This window comes from Prionailurus bengalensis, chromosome C1 (assembly GCF_016509475.1).
Source record: "Prionailurus bengalensis isolate Pbe53 chromosome C1, Fcat_Pben_1.1_paternal_pri, whole genome shotgun sequence".
NCBI classification, from domain to species: Eukaryota; Metazoa; Chordata; class Mammalia; order Carnivora; family Felidae; genus Prionailurus; species Prionailurus bengalensis.
Window position 1 is genome coordinate 80794754 of NC_057345.1, and position 9670 is coordinate 80804423.

Sequence of the window (9670 nt, forward strand, 5' to 3'; positions counted from 1 at the left end):
TCTATGTGTTTATTTCTGTGTCTGTACCATACTGTTTTGATTACCGTAGCTTTGTACTTTATTTTGAAATCTGGGATTGTAATACCTCCAGTTTTGTTCTTCTTCTTTCAAGTGTGCTTTTGACCATTCAGGGTCTTTTATGGTTCCATATAAATTAGGATTATTTTTTCTAATTCTGTGAAAAATGTTGTTGGTATTTTCATAGAGATTGCATTAAATCTGTAGATTGTTTTGGGTGGTATAGATATTGTAACAACATTTGTTCTTTTAATCCATGACCATGGAATGTCTTTCCATTTGTTTGTGTCATCTTCAATTTCTTTCATCAGTATCTTACAGGTTTCAGAGTGCAGGTCTTTCACCTTTTTGGTTAAATTTATTTCTATGTATTTTATTATTTTGGTGCAGTTGAAAATGAGATTGTTTTCTTAATGTCTCACTTGCCATTTCATTATTAGTGTATAGAAATGCAACAGATTTTTATATATTGATTTTTTATCCTGTGACCTTACTGAATTCATTGATTAGTTCTAGTAGTTTTTTGGTGGCGTCTTTCGGGTTTTCTATATAGTGTCATGTCATCTGCAAGTGGTTAAAGTTTTACTTCTTCCTTACTAATTTGGATGGCTTCTATTTCTTTTTCTTGTATGACTGCTGTGGCTTGGACTTTAGTACTTTGTTGAATAAAAGTGGTGAGAGTGGGAATCCTTGCTTGTACCTGACCTTAGGGTAAAAACTTTCAGTTTTTCACCATTGAGTATGATGTTAGCTGAGGGTTTTTCATAGGAGGCCTTTATTATGTTGAGGTGGTTTTAATGTAACTTCTATCAAAAGCTCAGCAAGGTTTTTTGTAGATATATACAAACTTATTCTAAAATTTATAAGGAAAGGCAAAGACTCTAGAATAATGAAAACAATCCTGAAAGGGAAGAAGGTGGGAAGAATCACTTTCCCCAGTATTAAGACTTAATATACATTTAAAGTAATAAAAACAGTGTGGCTTTTAGTAGATGGATAGACACATAGAGCAATAAAACAAAACAGAGGACCAAGAAAGACTCATACAATATGCCTGATTTTTGACAAAGGTGCAACAGCAATTCAAAGGAGGAAACATCACCTTTTCAACAAATATTGCTCAAGTAATTGGACATGGATGGGGGGAAAAAAAGGGTTTTGGCAGGGAGTCCTGCCTTTTGTTTGTGAAAAAACATGGATGGACCTTGAGGGTGTTATGCTAGGTGCAGTAAGTCAGACAGAGAAAGATGCTGCATGGTACCACTTAAATGTGAAATCTAAAAAAGTCAAACTCATAGAAACAGAGGGTAAAGTGGTTAACAGGGCCTGGGAGGAGAGAAAGAAGGAAAGGTTGGTGAAAGGGTCCAGACTGCCAGCTATAAGATGAAAAAGTCTGAGGATCTAATGTATAACATGGTGACTCTTGTTGATAACATTGTATTTTACAATTGAAATTTGCTAAGAAATTAGAACGTTAAGTGTTCTTACCAAAGCAAAACAAAACAAGGCAAGGATGTAAGGTGATAGATATGTTAATTAACTCAAGGGAGGGAATAGGTTAATAGCATATATGTCTATCAAATCATCATGATGTACACTTTAAATATTTTATAATTTTATTTGTCAATTGTACTTCAATAAGGGTGAAAAGACCCAGAGTGAGTGGCTAAAGAAACTATGTATATCCATATCATAGAATACTACTTAGCAGTACAAGGAAATGAACTGGGGCCCCTGGGTGGCTCAGTCAGTTAAGCACCCAACTCTTGAATTCCAGCTCAGGTCATGATCTCGCAGTTTGGGAGATGGAACCCCACTTTGGGCCCACACTTGGGATTCTCTTTTTCTCTGCCCCTCCCCCACTTGCACGCTCTCTCTCTCTCTCTCTCTTTCTCTCTCTCTCTTTCAAAAAAAAATAAATTTTAAAAAAAGGAAATGAACTATTGATACACTTAACTTGTATGAATCTCCAGAAAACTGTGTTGTGTGAAAAAAGCCAATCTCAAAAGATTATAGTCTGTGCAATTCCATATGTATGACATTTTTGAAATGACAAAATAGTAGAAATGGAGAACAGATTCATGGTTGCCAGTGGTCAGAGATGGGTGGAGAGGAGGGAAGTGGTATGGCTATAAAAAGGCAACAGAAGAGATCTTTGTGGAAATGGGAAGATTCTACACCTCAACTGCCTTACCTGGCTGTGATATTGTACTAGGTTTTTTAAGATGTGACCATTTGGGGAAACTGGATAAAGAATACAATGGATCTCTGGGGGCACCTGGGTGGCTCAGTCGGTTAAGCATCTGACTTTGGCTCAGGTCATGATCTCACAGTTTGTGAGTTTGAGCCCCACATCAAGCTCTGTGCTGACAGCATGGAGCCTGCTTTGGATTCTCTGTCCCCCTCTCTCTGCCCCTCCACAGCTCTGTCTCTCTCTGTCAAAAATAAATAAACATTATAAAGAAATTATGTATATGTATATGTATAAAGAAATTATGTACATATATATGTGTGTGTGTACACACACACACACACACACACACAGACTCCTAAGGCCCAGAATCAGAATCTTCAGGGGTGAGATGCAGGTGTCTAATATAAAATCTGCCTGGATTTGAAACCACTGAGACGGGAAATAACATGAGGTAAGCAATAAGAATGAAATAGGTTGGGATGGAGTGTGGTGCTATGTGATGGAATGGGCCTTGAATCTCTTGCTCAAAAGTTTTAAGATTACGAAATAGAAATACATATGATTTCTGAGAAGGGAAGTGATGTGAGTAAAACAAAGCTGCCACAACTGAAGAAGTTTCAGAAGTGGTGGTTCCTGTGTATCCATAGAATGGTAACGACTGGTTGACTCTTCCTAAGTTTCAAGAATGCCAAAGGCTGGTCAATGCTTTCTTTGCTGACCACATTAATAAATGATGTAATTGCATCATGTGATTCTACAATTCTGGATGATGATTTTTCTCAGTGATTTTTGTGCCAGAAGTTCTTTATCTTTATTAACATATTCCTAGTCTCTGCATTTCAAATATTCTGCCATGCAGGATGAGAGGTTTGATCCTGTCATGATTTTTAAAGGGGCATCAGAAGGTGGCTGTCCAGCTCATGACACTCTTCCCTGAGAACCGCCCCTGCTCTGTCCATAGTAGTGCACAACGTTTAGCAGCTATGCTTGAGCTATATGGCCTTGTTCACCTAGGTGAGACAGAGTCCCCAGGAGATCGGAATTAAGATAAATAGACATGAACTGGCCTTCTCTGGTCCTGTAACCTGTGCACGGGCCATTCAGGTGTTGCGGGACGGGATGGCTGAAGTGGTGAAGGTCATCCTGCAGAGAGAGAGAAGGCAGCTGATTCAGGGAGAGGCAGAAGCCAGGACTGACTGGGGCTCTTGGGGCTCAGTGACTCTCAGCTCTCAGTCACTTCCTGTCTTGGGTGACCCCAAAGCCCCCACAACCTTGCAATATGCCCTTTTTCCTGCCACAGCTGCTTTGAAGTGGCATTCTGTTATGAGCCAATTCAGGGACTTGATTTTGATAGTGAATACCGTCATAAACCCACTTACACCTGTTACTTTCAGTATGCCGATTGAAAATTAACAAAGGAATTTTGTACAATTATCTCCAAAGGTGAATTCATATCCAGTGCTTTTTGCTTTTCCTTAAAGTAACAGTGATGCTGACTTTTCCGGTCAAAGAGGAAACCACTGACCAAGACAGGACTGAGGTGGTTTTCTGGAAGGGAGATAGAAGGAGGAACCTCTTCCCATGTCCAGGCAGTGGCGCAAAGATTGAAGCTCAGAAACAAAACCATCCTGAAGTTAAAACGCTTCCTGCTATTGGCCTCTCTTTCTCCATTTGGAAATTCTGTCTTAATATCTCCTTTAAACTCTCCAGACCTTAACCTGAGCCTTTTTCTGAGGAGACCAGGAAACAGCTGTGATTGGTGTCTCTCCTGTACAGACAAGCTGTCACTAAGGTGCTGTTCAACCCTTTTTTTGTAGGCTAACCAACTCCCTTCCCCTCAGCTCTGCAACCTGTGATCTTTGCCGCTCTACCCAGACTGTTATTCACTTGCTCTTCCTTTCCTTGCTGCCCCTCCTGGCTCAGTGCCCACATTGGGGTTGGTGCAGAGAAATGGAGGTTAAATCCTCTCTTTCTCCCTCCCAAAGTTTCCATTAGTGTCTTCTCTTCCTTCCCTTCCATTCTTTCTGCCATTTCCAAAGTTCAGGTCTCATCAACTCTTACCTGCCTTGTGGGACTAAGACCTCTGCCCTCCCCTGCCTTCCTGCCGCCTGCATTTATCCGCCTACAGATTCCTTCCTTGACCAAGTCATGTTCTAAGGCCTTGCTGTGATCCTATCACTCTCTTGCTCCAAAGCCTTTCCTCTTGCATATGGAAGAAAGTGTAGACTCTAGGTTCGTGTATTCACTCCGTTGTCTATGAGCGGGCCCAACTGATCTCCTACCGAACCCCCTTTGTGCTTCCTGTGGTCCAATCCAGCATGCTGGGTGCCCAACATGACCCCGGGAACCTGCCTATGTTTTCTGGCTTCTCACACCCTCTGTCCAAACTTTCTTCCCCTTTCTCAGCTTGTCCAAGTCCTACGTGTTCTCCTCTAGCTGGGTGTGCCTTTCTTTGTGATTCTCCTAGTCAGAATGAATTAATCTGCGCCACCTAGTCACACAGTTTATGTTTTTGTTCATAAAACTTTTCAGGGTCTGGCCTGTAGTCCTAGAATATGCACCTGTCCTTCCCACTAGAAAGCCAGTGCTTTGAGGACAAGCTGGGCCCTGCTGCTCCCAGTAAGTTCCAGGTCCCTAATTCAACGCAGGGCACGGCAGTGTGTGATCTCCGCATGTTGGTTGGGTTAAGTTTGCAAAACTACGTGCCCATAGGCAAGCTGTGTGCCCACAGCAGTTTCCTCTGGTCATGTGACTACTGTTTTAGAAGATGCATGAGGTCAAATGACTCAGCAAAATTTTTGCAGGCCAAATGACAGGAAGTAAGAGCTTCAGAAGCTGACTCGATTAACACTGATCTAAAACACATGTGTCTGGAGCCCCGGTGCCGGTGTGGGAAGATTTTCCACGGCATATGCCAAGGGTCTGCAGCCTGATCCTGTGCCCCGGGAGGAACCAACGCACCACAGGCTCCCCTTGGCATCTGCTTCCGCATCGAGGGCACTTAGGAAGCCTGCGGGGCCTTGAGCACACCTGGAGTTACGCCTCCCCTAGCCAAGAAATCCATCTGCCCGGATTTCCCAGATAATGGAAACTTACCCCTAAAGGCACCAAAACTTTTCAAAGTAAAATCCATTTTTGATCAACAGTCAAACAGAAGAACACATTCCTGTGCTTTCGTGTCTTCTCAAGCTGTCATGAATGTTATTTGACCACCTCTTGATAGCTCTGGGCTGACCTCAGGTATATTAGTTGCTGTTTTTCCCATGGGTGGCCCACTTCACTGCTACTGTTTTACCTTCAAATAATAACAATTACAACAAAAATAGCCAGCATTTATGAGCCCTTCCTATGTGTGCGGCTCACGGAGGGACACTGTACGTAATGATTTCATTTTGGCTTCACGATATCCCTAAAAGGGAGATGTTATTTTTCCCAGGTTTGGGGTGTGAAAACTGAGGAGCTGGTTAAGTAACTCGCCCACGGTTACATGGCAAGTTAAATAATGGACAGTGGTCCTAACTCGGGCAGTCAGCTCCAGAGCCCACGCTGGCAAGTCCTTTACTCTGCGGCTTCCCTAGGCACAAGTTGGCCTGAAATATGGTGATCGACTCATCCAGGGACTTTCCTGGGCTTAACACTGAAAACTCTCAGTCCAGGAAAAACCACGGTGGTTGGCCACCCTAGCTTGAAAGCAAGAAAGCTTTCGCTCACCAGAACACCTGGCTTTTGTAAACCGGACCTGTGACTTGCTGTCGTCTACCCCTGACCATCGACGATCGGAAAAGAACCTCTGAACCGGGTCAGACCAGGAGGGCCCGACAGAGAAACAGGTCCCTCAAGACAGTTAATGTTGCTCTCCTTGAAGACATGTTTGTTCAACACGAGTGGGGGGTGAGAAACTTCTACGAGTAAAAATCACATATTTCTTTCTTTATATTCGAAACAGGAAATGGCTACACACATTTATTGTGGGCAGTTTTCTACGTCAGACTGTGTTTGTGAGGCATGTTAAAGAACATCTCATTCAGTTAGCGAAAAATAAAGAACACCTCACTTCCAAGGAACAGTATCTCAGGCGTTACGCATTACTCAGCTTCACAGGCCAGCTGACCGTGACTCATCTCTGCGCATGCACACAGGTGGCAGGTAGACAGGTCCGCCTGCAGCCGTGCCCCACTGCTTGCACGGAGACATCGCAAAAAGGAAGGCTTCCCTGGAAAGACCGACAACGGTGAAGTCTGCATTAAGGAACCTCTTCCATCCATAGGAATAGTTGCAAGTGAAACCCTGAGTTAACTGATCCCACACTTCTGGTTTATTCCAGTGGGGTTTTAGCGCTCCTTCAAAACCAGTGGCTGCACCTTTCTGGGGACCTCCTCCTTAATCTGCCTGGTGCTCTGGCCCAAGGAAAGTGGATGGGCTTTGTGACTGCCTTTTCCTCAAAGGCCTTTTCCAAAATCTTTCATAGCTGGGAAATCAAGGTCAATGGCAATCTGGCCCCCAGAATGGCAGGGCTGCTGTATTTGGAGAGTGTTGCTTCCACAGGATATTAAGTGCTCCTCTGAGAGTTCAAGATTAATTTCTAGGCAAAACAAGTGCAGTGGCTTTCTGCCTCACTTCTCTCATTTGTGTAAGCCTGGACATTATCTTGGCTGGAAGACAACGTTTTAAGGAAAGAGGAGGCAGAGGAAAACTGATCAGCCTAATGGCAAGATGGATGCTGCTGTCTTCCCCACAGAAGCTCCTGGCTTATCTTGCATTTGCTTTGAGGCAGCTTCCGACAGGAACTGCACTCAGAGCCAGGCCCTTGGGGGTGCCCTTGAGCCTCTCCAGAGGGATCCCCAGCTCCAAGCAGGCAGTGGGCATTTGATCAGTCAGCCACATTACTCTTCAATGAGTTAAATAATTTTTTTAGGAATCAGAAACCAAAGAGTTTGAGATTGCCAGAAAAGGTAACAAATTTGCTTTTCCTTAACTGTATAAAAAATTGTCCCATGGAAAATTATAAGGGCATTTTTAAAGGGCATTGGAGTTTTGTTTTCCATTTTCTTCTTAAATTTAATTTAGCTATTTAGGGAATTGCTTATTAAAACCAAAAGATCAAGATATTTTCTCCCTTAAAGCCACATCTGGTCTGTTTTCCTTCATGGGACGTTCATAGCATCTTCAGGGAGGGAAGTGATCACCTCTACTGGGGGAGCCAGCACTATTCTGGTCCAGTCTCCATAAATACTATTATTCAGTTTGTGCTTTTCCCAACTCTCAACTACTTGGCCCATTCATGGGCTTTTGAATGTTGCACAGAATTTCTGCAAATTGCCACTGACACGGTATTGAAAGCCTGCACAGGCAAACACCTCTGTGCTATGGTGGGATCCTAGATGGACTTGGCTGTGACCCACAGAAAAGTTAGACCCTGAAACACAGTCTCTCTCTGCAGGAGCCTGTCTTCCCCAAGAGCATTAAGTGAGGACCCCAACTTATTCTGTTCAGTTACCTCAATACCCAAATAGAAAAACCTGTTCAGACCATCCACTTAATGGGAATAGAGGCAGAAAAGGCTGACCAAAGTGGGTAGGCTCAGAAATGTAAAGCCATTTTCAAAGTAATAAAATCTGACTTCAAATTAATGCGATCAAAATGAACTATAATTTGAGTTATTTGTGTAAGGTGTTAAGGCCCAAAGTAATAATGACATCTTGAAAGTTAAAATTAAAAAAAAGAAAGAAACAAACAAACAAACAAACAAAGAAAAAATGTACTGAAGTTATGACCCCTTCCAAATGGATGTACCGAGGTAAAAGCTATGAAACCCTTGTTCTTTGGCCCTTTACATTCAGTTTAACGCAAGGTAGATCCAGTCATCCTCATGATTCACAGATTCCATATTTGCAAATATGCCAGTGGCTAGAATGTATCTGTCCTCCCCAAATCAGCGCTCCCTGTTCTTCTGCGCTCACTAGAGACAGCATGAAATTTGAGGCGCCCACTGCACTGCTTTCTGGCTTTCTAGCTGAGCAACACCACTGAGTTCCAACAACAGTATGCTCTACCTTCTTGTTTCCACTCTCTTCCTATAAATAAACATCCTTTTTCACAGTCTATTTAGTGTCACGTTTTTCACATTTTGGTGTCTTTTCCTGGTGATTTCGTGGTTTAAAGTGACTCCCAAGCGATGTGCTGACGTGCTGGCCAAGGTTGCAAAGCTCCAGGCTCTAAGGGGCCTTATGGAGAGAATACATCCATTAGACGCCATGCAGGCATGAGTTACGGTGCTGTTTGCTGCAAGTTCAATGTTAATGAATCAACAGTATATATAATAAGGGTCTTTCAACAGAAACATACATAAAACAAGGTTATATATTGATGGGTGGAGGAAACCGCTGTGACCAGAGGATCACAGGAATCTAACCCTGTATTTACATTGAAAGGGTGGTTCAGTGTTTGCTAATTCAACGTTCATAGAAACTTTATGAAACATAACTACCACAAATGAGAATATTTTCTCAAGCTTATAACTGCCCTTTTAAGGAATTTCAACTCACATGTGTCTCTTTGTTGTCAGTTTCTGTTCACCCTCACTTATTAAGTATCGATTGTGTGGGAAACATGATGATAGTTCCTTAGAGGGTCCAGAGATGACTAATGCCAGTATCCTTGCCTTTCAGAAGCTTCTGGTCCAACAGAGACAAGAATTTGGATTGATGGAGCCTAACAGCATGAGGTAAGAAAACTAATACCTGTTCAGGTGTTTATCATCACAGAATCATAAACTGCAAGACTTTGAAAAATCTGGCCCACTGCCTCCTCCTCCAATACCGCTCTCACCTGGCTTCCAGGGTACCAAACCATATCCCCATTCTCTCCTAATCCCCACATTCTCCTGCTGCTAAATGTCGGGGTGCCCCAGAACTGAATCCTTGGATCACATTCTATCTACACTCACTTCCTTTGTCATATTATCTGCCTTTCTGATTTTAAATATTAACCCTGATGACACTCCCTGACCTCAAAATTCACATATCCACCTACCTATCTGACTTCTCCATTTGAAAGTGCAAGAGGATGGGGTGCCTGGGTGGCTCAGTTGGTTAAACCATCCAACTCTTGATTTTGGCTTGGGTCATGATGCTGTGGTTCATGAGATCAAGTCCCACATCTCCCTCTCTCTCTCTTTCTCTCTCTCTGCCCCTTCCCTGCTCTCTCTCATTCTCTCTCTCTCTCTCTCTCTCTCTCAAAATAAATAAATCAACATTAAAAAAAAAAAAGAGGGGCGCCTGGGTGGCACAGTCGGTTAAGCGTCCGACTTCAGCCAGGTCACGATCTTGCGGTCCGTGAGTTCGAGCCCCGCGTCGGGCTCTGGGCTGATGGCTCAGAGCCTGGAGCCTGTTTCTGATTCTGTTGTCTCCCTCTCTCTCTGCCCCTCCCCCGTTCATGCTCTGTCTCTTTCTGTCCCAA